The 15,744-nt window shown below is 42.5% G+C and overlaps 1 protein-coding gene across 1 annotated transcript in view; it reads left to right on the forward strand.

Annotated features, from left to right (window-relative positions):
- The first annotated feature begins 409 nt into the window (after positions 1 to 409).
- The window catches only part of LOC311060805 (leucine zipper putative tumor suppressor 2 homolog), a 94,179-nt gene continuing 78,844 nt past the window's right edge, over positions 410 to 15,744 (forward strand). Inside the window, exon 1 of the mRNA XM_084079141.1 lies at positions 410 to 789. The gene's annotated coding sequence lies outside the window, so the exon portion shown is untranslated. The remainder of the gene's footprint in view (positions 790 to 15,744) is intronic.

A 15,744-nucleotide genomic window follows, 5' to 3' on the forward strand; every position in this document is an offset into this window, starting at 1 on the left:
GTCATCAAATATTTTGCATCTCTGCTATGTTTTCTAATATGATAAACTGGTTTTGCATGAGACCCCCTGGGAGCCTCCTCAAGGACCCCTGGGGGACCCCAGTCTACTCTGAGGGGGGCGGGGCTGGAGGAGAGAGAGGGAGGGGGAGAGAGAGAGAGAGAGAGAGAGAGAGAGAGAGAGAGCAAGAGAGAGAGAGAGAGAGAGAGAGAGAGCGAGCGAGCTAGCAGAGAGCAACAGAGCGAGAGAGAGAGGGAGGAGGGGAGAGAGAGAGAGAGAGAGAGAGAGCGAGCAACAGAGCGAGAGAGAGAGGGAGGAGGAGGAGAAAGAGAGAGAGAGAGAGAGAGAGAGAGAGAGAGAGAGAGAGAGAGAGAGAGGGGCAGTCCTCCTAGTAGCAGCAGCAGAAACACTCCTACGAGCCTCAACCATTGAAACAACAACACACTCTCTCTCTGTGTTGTCTGTACAGCTCGCTCTACCAAATACAACAAGAACAACACACCTCTTCTTTCCCAAACAAACAGGACAGACAGAGAGGACATTCATGTAGAAACCAACAGCTCTGTCTGTCTCTCTACCGTGTCGGACACACAGTGGACGGACTGGACACAGTGGACACACAGCTAGTGGACACACAGTGGACACACAGTGGACACACAGCTAGTGGACACACAGTGGACGGACTGGACACACTTGGACAGAGACAGGACTCACTATAGTGGACAGACAGACCAGAGGACTGTATCAGTACTGTGTGTTCTACAGACTGACCAACCTTCACCACACTGCATGGTAAGAATCACTCTGTCTACAACACTACATATACTAAATAACGATGAACAGGCTGCAGCTACAAAGTAACGACTAGTGTGTGTGTGTGTGTGTGTGTGTGTGTGTGAGAGTGAGATAAAGTAGCGACTTAAGTCGCCTTGTATCGTTACTTTGTAGCCTGCAGCCTATTAAAACGTGTCTATATGATACTATAACTGTTTATATTCAATAACTACCAAGTCATATAGTAGTGACTGTGCCATGTTAACGTGTAGTTATTGAATATAAAGTTAAGACCAGGCTCATTCATATAGGCTGATACATTTACACATAATAGCCACTATACTGACAGATTTGGCATCGATTCATTCTGGACATGAAACTATTGTTGGTCCAAGAATAACCAAGACATAAAGCATTTTAAACATACTGTTGTCTATGTATGCTCTAATGGTGGTGAAAAACAAGTTTCTCTCTCTCTCTCTCTCTCTCTCTCTCTCTCTCTCTCTCTCTCTCTGTGTACTGTACATTGGCTGAAGGTTACAGCATTGTTCATTTAAATGGTCTGCCCCCCTGTGGTTCCTAACAGCTGTACTCCCTCAGGAGTTATGCATTCTGTTCTGTTATTGTTGATGATGATTGCCATTGTTTTGAACTCCCACCCACTGGGACACAAAGTTACATTGCTAGGTTATTTTTTAATTTAACTCTGAGAGTGTACACAAGGTTCCATTAAGTACACTCTCAGAGTTACAGACCTGTAAGGGTCCATTTGGTTTTGTTGGGTGGGGGACGATAGGACCCCCTGGAACCCCCTCAACGGCCCTTTGGGGGGTCCCTGGACCTCATTTTGAGAACCTAGTGCTCTAGACTAGGGCCTTTTTTTCTCAGATGTTGTTCCCCTGGTTCCTACAAGACCACAGGTCCATTTCATCTGTGTGTGTGTGTGTGTGTGTGTGTGTGTGTGTGTGTGTGTGTGTGTGTGTGTGTGTGTGTGTGTGAGAGAGAGAGAGAGAGAGAGAGAGAGAGAGAGAGAGAGAGCGAGCATGCTGGTGGTGATCAGCTGGGTTCTTATCAGCAGCCTCTCAGCTTTCTCTGTGTTCCTTCTCTGTGTGTAAACAATCTGAGCGCTGCTATAAACTCACCACTGATCTGATACAGAACTGCAGCTCTTTACCATAGCATGTGACACACGTTCCTTATTGTAAATGACAACTTGTTCTCAATTAACTTATTCAATAAGACGGCTAAGTGGCCGCTATACCATCAGACTGAACACCACCTGTTACCAGGCTGTCCACAGGGACGTGCACAGATAGACTCTAGGTGGTGCTGGAGCACCTGCCCTTTGCCCTCTTGACCAGAAGTGCCCTTTTGAAAAAAGGGCACACAGTTTACAGCAGGGGTCTTCAACAGGGGGTCCTCAGAGTTACTACAGGGGATCCGCCGAATCTTCTATGTGATATGATTTTTCTTTTTACCATAACCACTCGAAACCTAGCATCCCTTTTCTGAGGAGAACTTTAGCCAAAAATAGCCGATCTACAAGCCCACAACGCCTCGCGCTGCGAGGCGTTGTGAGCTTGTAGATCGGCTATTTTTGGCAAAGAGGTATAGGATGTAGAGGGGAAAAAGAGCAGACCAAGTAAATTAAAAAAAGTGTAATTTACTTGAGCCCCTGCCCCTCAAAATGTCTGTGCACGCCACTGGCTGTCCACTTTCCTTGGACTGTTTTTCTTTATGTTGGATTATCTCATTGGTGTGGAATGTTTCCCTATGAGAAGTGCATTTCCTTTGTGGATCATCTGCCACGTGGCTTGTTACCTGTGAGGTTTTTACCTTCTCATGTGGACCTTCCGATGCGTTGACCCTCATTTGCACCTTCATGCCTAATTATGTCTAACCTCATGTATTCTATATACCTGCTGCTTATTATGCTGTGTGTGTGTGTATGTGTGTGTATCTTTATTTTAATTTTAATGATATATGGCAAACAAGTGACTTTTTCTATGGATTAGTCACTCCATAGAGACTTGAATTCATGGATATATTTTTTAGTTTTTGTTTTATTCCTGAGACAATAATTTGATGACCAGCGGACCGGTAGTCAGCGGTTCCGGTAGGAGGGACAAAGGAGACTCTTTGTGTCTCCTACCGGAACCGCTGCCGGTCATCAAATTATTGTCTTAGGAATGAGACAAAAACAAAAAAATATATCCATGAATTCAAGTCTCTATGGAGTGACTAATACCATAGAAAAAAAGAAGTCATTTTGGGGGTGAACTATCCCTTTTTGAATAACAGAACGACTGCCACACAGAACTAACTTTACTCACACTAGACTAGACTTGGCACATAAATACATTTCTGAACTCCCATCTCCAGAGGAGCCTGCCAGAGTCCGCGTGTTTACCAGCACAACAACAGTATCATTTTAACGTATAATTACCAGCGCTTTGCGACTCAGAAGTGTGCTCTCTGTCAAGTTAGATCACTAGTTAGTGTAGATTTATGCAGCATAATGTCCCAGAGCAACACAGTGTACTGTTTATAGAGCTCTTCTGTTCCCTGGAGTGTACTCATTTATGTATAATTAGTTTAACCCTTTGAGATCGGGAACGCATCTGTGTCTTTTTTTAGATTTGAGATATAACCATTTATCTTATACTTTGGGCTATTCAAAAATAGCAGATCTACAAGCTCATAGCGCGGCACCGAGTGCCGCGCTATGAGCTTGTAGATCTGCTATTTTTGATACCCGTATCATCCAATGATACGGATATCACATTTTTGGATGAATTTTAGATTTTAATTTTAGATTTTAGAATTTTAGATGGATTTTTGGATGTTTTTGGATGATACCCATATCATCCAAAAAAACATTTGTGCAAATCATATACAGAATATATGTTTTTGAAACATTTTTAAAAGCAGATCTACATATATATATATTTTAATAGCAGATCTACAAGCTCATAGGCTTGTAGATCTGCTATTTTTGAAAAATTGAGAACAAAGTGCAAATCTTTGAATATATATATAAATATATATATATGTTTTTGAATAATTTTTAACTAAAATCTTTGCTTCTGGAGGTCCCTGGAACAAAATATTTTACAAATGTTCGCTTTAAAATATATATATATATTCAAAGATTTGCACAAATCTTCACGATTTTTCAAAAATAGCAGATCTACAAGCTCATAGCGCGGCACTCGGTGCCGCGCTATGAGCTTGTAGATCTGCTATTTTTGAATAGCCCAAAGCGTTCAATAATGGTTAAAGTGGTTAAGATCTAACATGACACAGATGCATGTCCCGGTCTTAATGGGTTAAAAAGCATTATCATCTCCTGTTGTTTTTGTTGCACAGCTGCTGCGAGGGCCTTGCTCTCAGCCTGTACTTTACATATCGTAGCTGTCTGGCAGAAAACCTCATATCTCTGTGTTTCAACTTTTTGTGTTTTGTTTTTTTTGTGTTAATTAACGCTCTACTTCATCATACAAGAGTGCCACACAACACGTCGCGTTGTGAGCTTGTAGATCTGCAATTTGTCACGGCCAAATACATATCATTTTGGGGGCCCTTGACATGAAAAAGTTCACTAAGTGAAAAATAGCCGATCTACAAGCTGTGTGAGCTTGTAGATCTGCTATTTTTTTTTAAATGTTTTTGGACTTACAAGGTTTTCCCGCCCGGCTACGACCATGACAAAACAACAGCAGACACAATGCAAAGCAGAACACCCCCACACACACTCCTTACAATATTCTCATTTTACTCACAGCCTAGCCTGATGCTTACCTAAGCAAAACATGGTGTGTGTGTGTGTGTGTGTGTGTGTGTGTGTGTGTGTGTGTGTGTGTGTGTGTGTGTGTGTGTGTGTGTGTGTGTGTGTGTGTGTGTGTGTGTGTGTGTGTGTGTGTGTGTGTGCGTGTGCGCGTGTGCGTGTGCGTGGATGTGTATAGTACAGTTTGAGGAGTAGACAATGTGAGGGCAGTTTTGTGGCTAAAACAGATTTGGGGAGTTAGGACTTTATACAATTATGAACAGATAGAGGTTGGGGTTAGGTGTGGATTAGGCATTTAGAGGATAGCTTTAGAGTTTGGGGTTGGACTTACGCCAGATTTTTTTAATACCTTATGGGTCGGCCATAGCTGAATGGGTAGAGACTAGCCCACAGGGGAAGCAGAAAGCTCCCAGGTTCGATTCCCAGGCCCGGCGATGTGTCGAGGTGTCTATGAGCAATACACTTAACCTCTAGTCTAACTACTACTTTAGTACAGTTTTGAGATATTCTTTTACTTTACTGGAGTTTTTCCAATTTTCATTACTTTTACTTCTACTCCATTACATTTCAGAGGTAAATATCATACTTTTTACTCCGGTGTGTGTGTGTGTGTGTGTGCGTGCGTGCGTGTGTGCGTGCAGTGAGTGCGGCATCATGTCTGAAGGGAGGGAGCCTCATGTTTTATTTGCATTGATGATTCCTCTAGTGATTTCCTTCGCCCCGGTCGGTCTGCAGAATGCCTCCCTCTGCCTCACCGTGTCTTTTCTCTCTCACATTCTGCTGTGTCAGCGTTGACTCTGAGGAGGACCTGGACACTTCATAACTCATCACAGCAGGTTGACGACAGACAGACAGGCAGGCAGACAGACAGACATACAGACAGACATGCAGACAGACAGACAGGCAGACAGACATACAGACATACAGACAGACAGACAGACAGGCAGACAGGCAGACAGACAGACAGACAGACAGACAGACAGACAGACAGACAGACAGACAGACAGACAGACAGACAGACAGACAGACAGACAGACAGACAGACAGACAGACAGACAGACAGATAGACAGGCAGACAGGCAGGCAGACAGGCAGTGATGTTGCATCCTCTGCAACGCCTTCCAGCTGCGATTTACCTCTGACTATTCATTTTATACTTTGGCTTTTAAAAAATAGCAGATCTACTAGCTCATAGCGCTGTAGATCTGCAAATCTTTGAATATATATATTTTTTAAAGCGAACATTTTTAACTCAAATCTTTGCTTCTGGGTGGGTCCCTGGAACAACATATTTTGAGATGGGGGTCCGCCTACCAAATACATACAATTTTGGGGGTCCTTGACATGAAAAAGATTGAGCATCACTGACATTATAGCAACATACAGTAAGTTTTTCAAAAAACTGTTAGGATTTAGAAGACATGTGTAGAATACCCCAGAAGCAAAGATTTGAGTTACAAATGTTTGCTTTAAAAAACAAAAACATATTGAAAGATTGCACACATTGTCATGATTTTTCAAAAAAATAGCAGATCTACAAGCTCATAGCGCGGCACTCGGTGCCGCGCTATGAGCTTGTAGATCTGCTATTTTTGAATAGCCCAAAGTGTAACGTAATGGTTTCATTGGTTACAATCTAAAATGACACATGCTTCCCCTGTCTTGGACCTTGTGAAGGGAATGTATGATGATGTTCCATCCTCTGCAACGTCTTACATGCTGCATGCTGTGATTTAGCTCTGACATAAACCTCTATACCGTGTCTTCTATATATATACTACACATGTATGATCAAACACTCTGTCCTCACAGCGTTTCTGTCACGTCTTCTTAGCTCCGCTGGATAGACTGTAAAATGCTGAGAAAGTGAAAATGTAACTTTGAGAGAGGGTACATCATCATATGGAATGTGTGTCTGAAGACTCACCTCTTCAGACTCCTTCAGAATCAGGATTAAACTTTACTGTCACATCACAGGTTTACAGTAGAGGTGCTGCCATCCAGATTTCTCACTTACGATCCGATACAGATATATGGCAGCGTTGATACCGATCCCATATCGATCAATACCGATCCAATACCATTAATACCGATCCCCCATATCGATCAATACCGATCCAATACCATCAATACCGATCCGATACGGCACATATTTAAGTCTCTCTCGATGCTGTCTATCTCATGTTGGTCAATGACATTGATCATTTCGATCAACTGTTGTATCATATGTACTTCTTCCTTTCTCTGTATATCGTGTCCAAAATTGTCACTTTTCAGGATTAAAATTCAAAAACAGCAAAAAGTAAACGCTTTGCGGCACGTTTTGAGCTTGTAGATCTGCTACTTTTGATGCTTTTGTGTGACGTTGTAGTGTGAACAAGTAAGGCATTAAAGGAGTAGTTCGCCAAAAAAAAAAATCGTATTTTCTATCAATTATACACAGGCAATAATTTGATGACGGCGAAGACTCCGGTAGAAGACCCAATGAGTGTCCTACTGAGTCTCCTACTGAAGGATGTCCCAGTCATCAAATGATTGGATGCCACAAAAACTAAAAAATCATGGGGTGTGCAATTGACAGAAAACAAGTCATTGTTTAGGTGAACTACTCCTTTCATTTGCGGAAAAAAAACACCAAAAGTTTCAAACATGGAGATGCAAGGTTTCTGGCTGCCCGACAGCAACGATGTGTGTCTTTTCTATGTCAGTAAGTCCCAGGCAGAGCCAGGCCAGGCCAGGCAGCCTGTCTGTACAGTATCTCTCCTTCCATCTCTCTCACGTGTTCTCTTTGCTCCACATCCACATTTAGCTCATCCCCTCTGCTCTCTGTCTTTTTTCTCCTCCGCTACGTTTTTCCTCTATTCATTGTGTTTCATTCATCAGCTCCTCACAGCTCACTGATGTGCTGTTGCTGCACTATCATCATATCTGTTTGTTTATCCTCTAAATACATTAAGACCAGGAACACATCTGTGTCATTTGAGATTTCTTTGGCTATTCAAAAAATATCAGAGCTTGTAGATCTTCTTTGTTTTGAAAAAAAACGTGCAAATAATTGAATATATATATATATTTTTTAAAGCGAACATTTTTAACTCCAATATTTGCCTCTGGGGGGTCCCTGGAACAACATATTTTGAAATGGGGATCCACGGCCAAATACATATCATTTTGAGGGACCTTGAAATGAAAAAGTGTTCATGATTTTTTCTAGAATAGCAGATCTACAAGCTCATTGCGCGGCGCTTGGTGCTGCGCTATGAGCTTGTAGATCTCCTATTGAGCTTGTATATCTGTATATTCGCTATATGCTAGCGAACATTTTCAACTCAAATCTTTGCTTCTGGGGATTCTACAAATGTCTTCTAAATCCTAACAGTTTTATTTTTAAATACTTACTGTATGTTGCAATACTATCAGTCGTTCTCAAACTTTTTTCATGTCAAGGACCACCCAAAATTATAAGTATTTTTCTGCGGACCCCCCCATCTCAAAATATTTTCTTCTAGGGACCCCCAGAAGCAAAGATTTTAGTTAAAAATGTATAAATATTCAAAGATTTTCACGTTTTTTTAAATGTATTTAATAGCAGATCTACAAGCTCATAGCACTGCACTGCTATATGAGCTTGTATATCTGCTATTTTTGAATAGCCAAAGAAATCTAGTTACAGAGATGCGTCCCCGGATAAAGTCGTGGCCACGGTTTACTTTATATCATTATTAATGTGGTTATTAAGTCATGACTGCCCTGGCCAGACCCATAGTGTCAGCTTCAGTGGATTTATGGGAGTAGCAGTGCTGACTGTGCCCTTTATACCTCTTCATGTGAGCATTAGGTTTATTTTGCAGAAAGCCTGGCATTATGAAGCGCTTATAAGCAACTTAAGACCGAAGTGTACTTAGTAGTATAGTAGTAGTAAATTTGATTTCGGTCCATTTAAAAGAGCAGATATACATACATACATGCTTTTCCACTAATGCTAGTGCCACCGAAAAGGTGTAGGCTGAAGCCGAGGCTTATTTTGCCTACCCTTTTCCAAACGTAACTAAGGTTTTTTTTTTTTAAAGAAAGAAAATGTAGTAACACAGTTTCAAACATTGGTTTAACTCAGTGGTTCTCAAACTTTTTCATGTCAAGGACCCCCAAATTGACACTTATTATCCCGCGGACCCCCATTTCAAAAGATATGCCAGGGACCCCCATAAGAGAAGATTTTTTACAACTCTAGCAGTGATTCTCAATTTCAAGGACCCCCAGTTTGACATGTATTAGGGCTACAGACCCCCATTTAATGGCATTTCTATCACCTGGAACGCAATTTATGTAATTTTGTAAAATCTATGTCAATTTAACTCTGAGAGTGTACAATGTTAGGGTCCATTTGGTTCCATTTGTACACTCTCAGAGTTACAGACCCATACGGGTCCATTTGGTGCCTAATCTATCATTTAGCTGGGGACCCCCTGGAACTCCCTCAAGGACCCCTGGGGGTCCCCGGACCCCACTTTGAGAACCAATGGTTTAACTCAGCTGAAAACGTCGGACAAGTCGTGCAGTGTACTTAGTGGTGCAGTGGTGTCGGACAGACGTGTGTCATGTACCGGTGCCGTCATACACGATACTTAAGACTATTGAAAAATAGCTGAGCTTGTAGATATGCTATAAAAAAAGGGTTTGGGGGTCCCTGGTACTAAATAAAAAAATTCAGATGGGGGTCTGTGGCCAAATACACATCAATTTGGGGATTGACATGAAAATGCAGTAAGCAGCCGTTTAATGTCAGATACAGTAAGTCATAACTGTAAGCAGTGTTATGATTAATGTGTTGTGTGTGTGTGTGTGTGTGTGTGTGTGTGTATGCATGCACGTTGTCAGTGTTTACACTTTGCATATACTTGTGCTTGTGTGTGTGTGTGTGTGTGTGTGTGTGTGTGTGTGTGTGTGTGTGTGTGTGTGTGTGTGTGTGTGTGTGTGTGTGTGTGTGTGTGTGTGTGTGTGTGTGTGTGTGTGTGTGTGTGTGTGTGTGTGTGTGTGTGTGTCTGCATCGCTACATAATGGTTCCTTTGTCTGTCGGTGGATCTCGCCTCACTCATGTTCCATCTGCATGTCAATGATGTCAGGCTATCTGTCCTATCTCTGTATTTATACCGTTTATATATTATTTTTCTTTTACTAAATAAATGCCTTACTTCGTCATAGTACAGAGTCACACAAAAGTAGCAAAAATAGCCGATCTACAAGCTCACAACGAGTCCCCCCAAAGGTTGTGTCCAGGTGAGACATGACCTTTGTTTGACACGATCTAAATTTCTCAATAGAAGAGCAGGGAGACCAAATACAAAGTAAAAAGTACAAATATTGCCTCTGAGATGCAGTGGAGTAAGAAGTATAAAGGACATACATACTCAAGTAAAGTAAAAGTACCCCAAAGTTGCTCTTAAGTACAGTACTTGTCTTGAGTAGAAGTACTTGAGTAGAAGTACTGTCCAGCGCTGCTCATAAAGGATAATTGTGTTCAGTGTAAATGATAGGTGTCGGTTGAGGACGTTGAAAGTGGTCGGGTCAAGTCGCTCCACTTTTCACACAAGGCCCGTGAAAACGCCTTCCTCACACTAACAATGAGCAATATGAGAGGACGGTATCACTGCTGTCAGCCAAGAAACCTCCTATCTCCATATTTCATATATTGTATGTTTTTTTTCATAAATGAATGGCGTATACAACAGCGTCTGCACAAAAGTAGTGAAAATAGCAGATCTACAAGTTCACAACGCGTCGCTTGCGAAAATAGCAATATTTCACATATAGCAATAGCAATAGTTTAGCAAACACATATAGCAATAGCAATAGTTCACAACGCGTCGCAAGCGGCGCGTTGTGAACTTGTAGATCTGCTATTTTTTTTGATTACGTAAAAGTTAAAACGTTTTAAGTGTGCCTGTGGATTTTTATAAATATTCAACTGATGAAAAGTATTAAAAAGAGACTTGTGACTAAATATTAACTACATGGGATCCATTGGCACAGAGGTAGTTTTTGTCCATTTCCTGAAATGTCACGTTTTTTGGACATACAAGGTTTCCATCGGCGACGTGAAAACGCTTATTTTTGAGGGTTCCGGATATCACCGGTGATGCACAGGGTTTCCCACTCACCTCCCCACGGTAACACAAACACTGTGAAATGACAACAAACCCATTAGTGATGCGCGGGCCGACACGTGACCCGCAGGTCCCGCGGGTTGAACCGCGGGGCGGGTGGACGGGTTATAGATTGCGACGCAACTATCGCGAGGCGGGTGAAGCGGGTCAACCCACGGAAGAAAAAAAACCCCACCAAAACACACCTTCTCTCTATCATGCGCGCTCTCTCTCTCTCTCTCTCTCTCTCTCTCTCTCTCTCTCTCTCTCTCTCTCTCTCTCTCTCTCTCTCTCTCTCTCTCTCTCTCTCTCTCTCTCTCTCTCTCTCTCTCTCTCTCTCTCTCTCTCTCTCTCTCTCTCTCTCTCTCTCTCTCTCTCTCTCCCTCTGCCCCCCCTCTCTCTCTCTTTGGAAAGCAATTTAATGGACTTGTGTGTGTGTTTTTGTGTGTGTGTGTGTTTTTTTTTGGCGGGTTGCAGGGCGGGACGGGTCGTTGATTTACATTCATTTTTGCGGGATGGGTTGGGGCGGGTTGGGTTCACGTGCGAGGCGGGCGGGTTATGAAAAAACCTGACCCGTGCATCACTAAAACCCAAGATGAGGTCTGCCTTCTCAAAACTATAAGAGCCAGAAGTTAGCTCCCAAACCGCGTTACGAAACCGTGGAGTTATATGTCTTCAACATCCTGCCGTGCCATGATGGCACAATGTATCCCTGGTTTAAAACTGGGGTTAGGAAATGACTCCAGGGAGAACCGTAGTGTAGTGTGTGGGTTTGTGGAGACATTGGTGGTTTTTGCAGGCCGTGGGAAGGGGCAGTGTGTGTGCTCTGTAACAGACTGTCTGGTCAACACTCATTACTGGAGGCCCTGGTTGGAAGCATGGAACAGATCTACAAGCTCACAACATGTCGCAACACATTGTAAGCTTGTAGATTGTCTATTTTTGACATATGCATTAGTTCATATACACGTATATGAACATACCAGGAAGTGGACATTTTGATCTACAGTATATTTGCTCCAATCTGCACCAAAAACAAAACAAACAAAAAAAAAAAAACTAAAAGACACTAGTACTGAGCCCTGAGGGACTTCGGTTACCCATATGGGGTTTAAGTGGTTAACTCTTCAAATGGATATAAATCCATTGTTCTGACCAGCAAACTACTGGACTAGATTTTCAGGCTGCTAGCCTGCTACTCGGCCTGAAAATCGAGTAAAAAAGAAAAGTAGTGGTATTTGTGATGTTGTACTGTACTGTATATTATTGGCAGAATCAGCATGGTTTGCATTCGTATGTGCTAAAAGAGAGACTTTGAGATGTTTCACCATTCAATTCAAATCAATGGGGGATTAGTGTGAATTATCAATTTCTAATCAACAGACCAACTATTGAAGATATCTCACCAGTATTTGGTGTATGGTAAGGTGCCTACACAAACCCAAACCTCTACCTAAGCATCATTGCGCTTTAAACCCTTTAAGACCTGGAACGTTTTTTTATTTGAGCTAAAAAGCATTATTTTTCACTTTGGATATTAAAAAATAGCAGATATACAAGCTCATAGCGCGGCACCGAGTGCCGCGCTATGAGCTTGTAGATCTTTGAATATATATATTTTTTATAAGTGAACATTTGTAACTCAAATCTTTGCTTCTGGGGGGTCCCTGGAACAAAATATTTTGAGATGGGCCAAATACATACCATTTTAGGTGGTCCTTGACATGAAAAAGATTGAGCACCACTGATATACTGTAGAAACATATGTTTTTCAGAATACTGTTGGGATTTAGGAGACATGTAGAATCGGCTTCAGGTCTCAATGCGTTAAACCCTGAATTGTCCTTAAGTGACATTTTATTTGGCCCTCTGGTTTGGCCTCTCAGACACAGGCCTAATTCAGAAAAAGTCTCAGTGTGTTGCACACGGGAAAAAAAAAGTTTCCAACTCTTTTTGAGCGTTTTTTTTCCCTTCTTGTCCCCCCTCTGCCCTGCGGGTCGGGTCGTCTCAACTGTACCGTAGCGGGAGCGAGAGTCCTCCTCCCCCGTTGGGAGCGGTTTGTTCTGCACCAAACACAACCGTTTATTGTTCCCCTGTGTTCTCACTCCTCCTCCTCCTCCCCTCCAAGTCCTCCTTGTCCTTCAAAAGGACGTCCGGGGAACGAACGAACGGAACGGCACGAACGGCGTCTCCTCTCTGGGCGTGTTAAGCTGGCATTCTGGGCTTCACAGACCAACAGCTGGAGCGCACAGCTGTGTGAGGGGCACAGTGGGGGGGGGGGGCAGGGGGGTGGATCAGGGAGATAATGGATGGTCTCTCAGGTTGAATACGCTATTTAACCCATTAAATCCAGGAACGCATCTGTGTCATTTATTTGGCTGTTCAAAAAATAGCAGATCTACAAGCAACCATGGCGCGATAGCCATGGTTCACATGACGCTCGTCGTGACACGAGCTTCATGGAGCCGAGAGTCCCTGTTTTTTTCGATTTACATTAAACGAGTTAGATTGCCAACCCTCACATGTACATAAACGTTCACATTTCAAATATAAAGTGCTTACCCAACTGCCACGGATGTTACCAGGCGACCCGGACCGTGATAAGTACCCGTATCTCCCGTATTGTTCAATAAAAAGCATTTTAATCCGATCGCCAGCCATTTTCTCCTGACATGACTGTCATGGTATGACATGTCATGTTTCAGGGCTAATTGCGCGAGTGCCGCTATAAGCTTGTAGATCTGCTATTTTTTTTTAAATATTGTGAAGATTTGTGCAAATCTTTGAATATATATATATTTTTTAAAGCGAATATTTATAACTCAAATCTTTGCTTCTGGGGGGGTCCCTGGAACAACATATTTTGAGATGGGGGTCCGCCAAATACATATCATTATAGGGGTCCTTGACATGGAAAAAGTTTGATTTGCAAGAATGTTCACGATTTTTTCAAAAATAGCAGATCTACAAGCTCAGAGCGCGACACGAGCTGCTGCGCTATGAGCTTGTAGATCTGCTATTTTTGAATAGCCAAAGTATGAAATAATGCTTATATAGCTCAAATCTAAAATGACACACAGATGCGTTCCCGGGCCTTTATGGGTTCAAACTTTTGTTTAAAGTTTGTAAGATGCAAGTCATGACAGGAGGACTTTTCAAGGGTTTTATCTTGGCACAAGCTGAGTATATTATGACTGTGTCATTCATAACTCTCTCCTTACTGATCCAGAATGCAGCAGCACGCTTGGTCTTCAACACGCCAACATTTTCACATGTCTCTCCCCCCTTATCCGCTCCCTCCATTGGCTCCCAGTCACTGCCCGCACAGAGTACAAAACACTGACGTTTGCCTACAAAACAACCAAAGGTAGTATATCTTCAAAGCCTGATCCAACCCTACAACCCCTCCTGCTCTCTCAGATCAGCTAACACAGGGAAGCTGTCAGAACCTCCTCTAAAACATCTGGGACAACGCTCCACACGTCCCAGACTCTTTCTTCTCTTCCCTTCGTCCCAAACAGTGGAATGAACTCCCCATTGCAGTTAGAACCACAGACTCACCTCCCGATCTTCCGCCGTAATCTGAAGACTCTCCAGATTCCATCTCAGCCCGGCGTAGCACTTGCCCTAGCCTTGACGACCTTGCAGTCTTATGCAAAAGTTAAAATGTAACTTAGATATCATGTTATGTAGACAGATGGCAGGTTTGTGTATTGACCTGGCATCCTATAGTGTGTATAGTTTCAATGTACAGATTATTGATTTTTTTTAATATTATACTGTTAAGGTTCTTGATTTACCTATGATCCTAGATGACTATTTCTTTACCTTGTGTTGTCCATGTTGTCATTGTAAATCGCTCTGGATTAAGAGTGTCTGCTAAATTGTAAATAGGTATTGCTGCACATTTCTAAAATGACAATTTAATGACTTTTAAGACCTTTTTAATACCAATTTGGCCAAAGTGTCAAAAATTGTGATAATAGCAGATCAATGTTTATCTGTGGACCACCTAAACCAAACTAAATGTAATGCAGGCCTACATTTCCAAGTGCCTCTCAGGGTTGGGGTTCCCCAGTTCAAATATAATTACACACACACACACACACACACACACACACACACACACACTCACACTCACACTCACACTCACACTCACACTCACACTCACACTCACACACACACACACACACACACTCTCACACACACACACACACACACACACACACACACACACACACACACACACACGGTAAAGGCCTCAGTGTCAATTTACACAGACATTGTTAAATTGACCTGTGAGTGTCCACCTGACCTCACACTTTCAGTGAACCACTTAAGCCCTATACGGGCCACATGAGGCTACTTTTAGGCTACCTTACTTAAGCCATATTATATACCGCAGCTCTTCGGAAATAGCAGATCTACAAGCCCACAACGTGTCGCCGAAGAGACACATTGGCCACAGTTACATGGACAGTTGTATTCGGAATGAATACACTTCTATTCGGAATGGATGAATGGATGAATTCATTCCGAATAGATTTGCTCATGTAAACACCCCAATTGGAATAGAATATTCCATTCCAGTCTGACCCGAATGCATTTTCATTCGGAATAGGAGGGGTGGTATAGACCGTTTGAATCGGGTTAAATCAATCGGAATTGACCATGTAAACACTTTATTCCAAACGCTCCTGTCCGTTTGGAATACATGCATTCCTTTGCGCATGTCTGTGCTTAGTAGGGCTGTCAGAATTGTCCAAAAATGACCTATCAAATCTCTAATTCAGCCACGGTTGGTGCTGAGAAGCGCTCGCTCCTGCGGGATAAAATTAATGATTCTAATAGCGTCATTTAATAAGCCTGTAATGGTTAAGCCCAGACTTGTCCAGGAGAACGGACGCTCTGAGGATTGCTGGGATCTTTTTCTAAACAGGTATTTTAGTCCTCAGTTTTTAAAAAGAATCCCTGGCCACATGACAAAGATTTTAAAATCCCTATCCACACGTAAACGCAGAAACGCATTGATCATAGACTGTA

This window comes from Gymnoscopelus microlampas, assembly GCF_963454915.1.
Source record: "Gymnoscopelus microlampas genome assembly, chromosome: 14".
Taxonomy (NCBI): Eukaryota; Metazoa; Chordata; class Actinopteri; order Myctophiformes; family Myctophidae; genus Gymnoscopelus; species Gymnoscopelus microlampas.